Below are 4,811 nucleotides of genomic sequence, written 5' to 3'. Positions count from 1 at the left end.
TTACTACCTGATTGGTCAGGTGTGAGCTGAGTTACAAGCCCCATGTTTTAAAGGTGGGTGCAGTCACCTTCCCCAGCTAAGCTTAGGAATTCTTAGTCGGTCTAGGAAATTCAGCTAGTCCTGTCTCTCAGAACCTCACACAAACCTGCGGTAGTGAGAAAAATATTCAGAAGTCCCCTTTTCCCTTCTTCTCGGGGGAAGAAAGAGGCTAAGCTCCACTCCTGCTGGTCCCTCCCCGAGGGGAAGAGGAAGGACAGGGGAGAACAGCAGCATAAGTGGCTAGCAGAGGCAAGGGAAAGACCAGCAGAGAGGAAAGAGAAACTGGGAGAGGAAGTCAGAGAGAGAGAGAAAGCGAGAGAGAGAGAGAGAGACAGAAGTAGTAAAGAGAAAACAGTGTACCCTATTCCTTTAAAAGCCAGGGTAAATTTTAAACCTGTAATTGATAATTGAAGGTTTTCTCCGTGACCCTTTAACACTCCAATACTGCCTGTAAAGAAGCCAGATGAGTCACACCAGTTAGTGCAAGACCTTAGAGCTATTAATCGGATTGTCCAAACTACCCACCCTGTTGTTACGGTAATAGATTTAAAAGATGCCTTTTGGGCTTGTCCGTTAGCAGAGGACAGCCAGGACCTATTTGCGAGTGAGAAGACCCTCACTCCAACCGAAAGTAGTAATACCGATAGTCTTAGCCCAAGGGTTTACAGAGTCTCCAAATTTATTTAGTCAAATATTTGAACAAGTCATTTAATTAGCAAAGGTAAATGGAAAATTGAGCTTGAATGGATTGAAAGCTCAATTCTTGCCTCTGCCGGAGACTAAACAAGAACTTAGAAAATTTTAGGATTAGTTGGAGGGTAGACTCTTATGCCCTAAAAACAAAACCCTTATACAAAAACCTTACACGAGACAGGCCAAACCCCCTCATCTGGCAATTACCAGAAATCCAGCAGGTGGAAAGTTTAAAACATCTATTAGTAACTGCCCCGTCCTAGCTTTACCCTCCTTGAGCAACCATTCCACCTTGTTGTCGGTGTAAACAAGGGCGTAGTCAGAAAGCACTGAGGCAGCTGACAATACGTAGCCTTCCTAATAAAAAAAATCCTTAACCCAGTAACCCGCGGATGGCCCAAATGTATTCAATTTGTAGTGGCAACTGCTTTGCTAACAGAATAAAGTAGAAAAATAACTTTTAAAGGAAACCTCATTGTGAGCACACCTCACCAGCTCAAAACTACCCTAAGTCAAAAAAAAAAAAAAAAAAAACCAGCAGAAAGGTAGTTTACTGACTCAAGAATCTTAAAGTATGAGGCTATTCTGTTAGAAAAAGATGACTTAACATTAACCACTGATAATTCCCTTAACCTAGCAGGGGATCTAAATCTTACTCTAAAAGGTCCAGATCTAGAAGGAACTCCCTTCAGGACAGGACAATAGATGGTTCCTCCGGGGTGACTGAGGGAAAAAGCTACAATGGGTATTTAGTAAGTGATAGGGACTCTTGTAGAAGTAGAGTTAGGAAAATTGCCTAATAATTGGTCTGCTCAAATGTGTAAGCTGTTTACTTTCAGCCAAGCCTTAAAGTACTTACAGAATCAGGAAGGAGTCATCTATATCAATTCTAAGTTGACTTGGACTGAATGAGGTCTTATTAATAGCAAAGAATCATCAAAATCCCAAACTTACAAGGTTTTTTTTTTTAATTTTTATTTTTTCTCATTAAACTTTTTTAATGGGTCTCAAAATTCTGTGACAAATTTTTGGTCAAGTTGTTTCCATTAAAAAGTACTGATTTTAAAAACTAATAACTTAAAACTGCCACACGCAAAAAAGAAAACCAAAGTGGTCCACAAAACATTCTCCTTTCCTTCTGAAGGTTTTACGATGCATTGTTATCATTAACCAGTCTTTTACTACTAAACTTAAATGGCCAATTGAAACAAACAGTTCTGAGACCGTTCTTCCACCACTGATTAAGAGTGGGGTGGCAGGTATTAGGGATAATATTCATTTAGCCTTCTGAGCTTTCTGGGTAGACTTGGTGACCTTGCCAACTCCAGCAGCCTTCTTGTCCACTGCTTTAATGACACCCACCGCAACTGTCTGCCTCATATCATGAACAGCAAAGCGACCCAAAGGTGGATAGTCTGAGAAGCTCTCAACACACATAGGCTTGCCAGGAACCATATCAACAATGGCAGCATCACCAGACTTCAAGAATTTAGGGCCATCTTCCAGTTTTTTACCAGAACGGCGATCAATCTTTTCCTTCAGCTCAGCAAACTTGCATGCAATGTGAGCCGTGTGGCAATCCAACACAGGGGCATAGCCAGCACTTATTTGGCCTGGATGGTTCAGGATAATCACCTGAGCAGTGAAGCCAGCTGCTTCCATTGGTGGGTCGCTTTTGCTGTCACCAGCAACGTTGCCACGACGAACATCCTTGACAGACACATTCTTGACATTAAAGCCCACGTTGTCCCCAGGAAGAGCTTCACTCAAAGCTTCATGGTGCATTTCGACAGATTTTACTTCAGTCGTTACGTTGACTGGAGCAAAGGTGACCACCATACCGGGTTTGAGAACACCAGTCTCCACTCGGCCAACAGGAACAGTACCAATACCACCAATTTTGTAGACATCCTGGAGAGGCAGGCGCAAGGGCTTGTCAGTTGGACGAGTTGGTGGTAGGATGCAGTCCAGAGCCTCAAGCAGCGTGGTTCCACTGGCATTGCCATCCTTACGGGTGACCTTCCATCCCTTGAACCAAGGCATGTTAGCACTTGGCTCCAGCATGTTGTCACCATTCCAACCAGAAATTGGCACAAATGCTACTGTGTCGGGATTGTAGCCGATTTTCTTAATGTAAGTGCTGACTTCCTTAACAATTTCCTCATATCTCTTCTGGCTGTAGGGTGGCTCAGTGGAATCCATTTTGTTAACACCAACAATTAGTTATTTCACACCCAGTGTGTAAGCCAGAAGAGCATGCTCTCGGGTCTGCCCATTCTTGGAGATACCAGCTTCAAATTCACCAACACCAGCAGCAACAATTAGGACAGCACAGTCAGCCTGAGATGTCCCTGTAATCATGTTTTTGATGAAGTCTCTGTGTCCTGGGGCGTCAATGATAGTCACATAATACTTGCTGGTCTCAAATTTCCACAAGGAGATATCAATGGTGATACCACGTTCCCACTCAGCTTTCAGTTTATCCAAGACCCAGGCATACTTGAAGGAGCCCTTTCCCATCTCAGCAGCCTCCTTCTCAAATTTTTCAATCGTTCTTTTGTCGATGCCACCGCATTTGTAGATCAGATTGTCAGTAGTGGTGGACTTGCCCGAATCTACGTGTCCAATGACGACAATGTTGATATGAGTCTTTTCCTTTCCCATTTTGGCTTTTAGGGGTAGTTTTCACGACACCTCTGTTGTGGCGGCAAACCCGTTGCGAAAAAGACTTACAAGGTTTTCAACAAAAGTAACGTTTGCTAAAAGTTAACAGTGTAACACGTTAACTTCTAATTTTGTGGCCTTAGGCAGTCTAGTCCACAGACATGAAGGCAGTTCACTTTTCTAAAGAATAATTATCATCTTTGGAAAAAAAAAAAAGCAGAGAATTTATGTAAAAAGAATGTTATATGGTAAATTCTTGTCCTAAAATAAATTAACTGGTTGTTAAAAGAAAGGGATGTTTACGACAAGTCAGAAAATTGAGGCATGTCGAAGAATTGTCTGTGATAGAAGTTGTAAAAGGGAATTTATGCAAGAAATGTTGTATAATTTAAAAGTAATTAGGCCTCCTGAATGTAAAATTATTGAACAGTTTATGTGCAAGATGTGTAAGGAAAGAAGGCACTAAGGACTATAAAGTCCACTGCTGATGTCCCCACATTTAAAACAAAAGATCAGTTCCTCAGAAATTATATACTTGATTTATCTTCCACTTTCCTTTCCCTCAAAACTAAAAATCTTTTAGCACAGGTACCACCCCTAGAATTTCCGGTAAACCAGCACTAGCCTGAGGATCACGTTCTCATCAAAGGGTGGAAAGAAGGGAAACTCAAGCCAGCCTGGGAAGGACCCTACCTTGTGCTGCTAACCACTGAGACTGCTGTTTGTACAATGGGAAAGGGATGGACACATCACACCTGAGTCAAGCAAACGCCATTATCATCAGAATCATGGGCCCTTGTTCCTGGATCAAGCCCTACCAAATTAAAGCTAAGAAAAGCTTAGTCTATCCATCTTTTCCTTTCTTTTCCTTACCCAGTGTTTTCATCCATTACTATTCCTACCACTAGCAACTCTAACCCCACTTTAGAGTGTTTCTATGGTTTAGGAGCAGAGGACACTGGAAAGGATCCTATAGGCTTCTTTAAGATGCACTTCGTTCTCTCTCCTCCACCTCCTACAACTGTCCCTTTCCCAAACCCATGAAATCAAACTATGCCTTGCCTCAAGCCAAATTACAAAAAGTCTCAGTAATAGAAATAGGAGACCTAAGGCAAACCATAGCCATTGAAACAGGGTATAAAGATGTAAATGCCTGGTTAGCATGGATTAAATATTCCATTCTCACTTTAAACAAAGGCAACTGTTATGCTTGTGCGCACGGTAGGCCAGAGGCCCAGGTTGTCCTCTTTCCACTAGGATGGTCCTCAGATCAAGTGGACATGGAGTACATGGTAGCTCTTTTCCAAGACTCCACCACCTGGAATAACGAATTGTGCCAAGCTTTTTCTCTGCTATTTCCCCTGAAGTTCAACACCCTGCAGGTCAGCCCCCGAGGACCATCCAGCCTCCATCTT

General features: G+C 42.5%; 1 pseudogene across 1 annotated transcript; it reads right to left on the bottom strand.

The window, feature by feature from the left end:
• Positions 1 to 1,709: 1,709 nt before the first annotated feature.
• On the bottom strand, positions 1,710 to 3,454 carry LOC104662800 (annotated as a pseudogene). The gene has a single exon (XR_748043.2). The product of XR_748043.2 is annotated as an elongation factor 1-alpha 1 pseudogene (transcript).
• Positions 3,455 to 4,811: the final 1,357 nt, after the last annotated feature.

This window comes from Rhinopithecus roxellana, chromosome 9 (genome assembly GCF_007565055.1).
Source record: "Rhinopithecus roxellana isolate Shanxi Qingling chromosome 9, ASM756505v1, whole genome shotgun sequence".
NCBI lineage: Eukaryota > Metazoa > Chordata > Mammalia > Primates > Cercopithecidae > Rhinopithecus > Rhinopithecus roxellana.
Note: the sequence above shows the minus strand (reverse complement) of the source record. Positions and strands in the feature narration are given on the sequence as shown.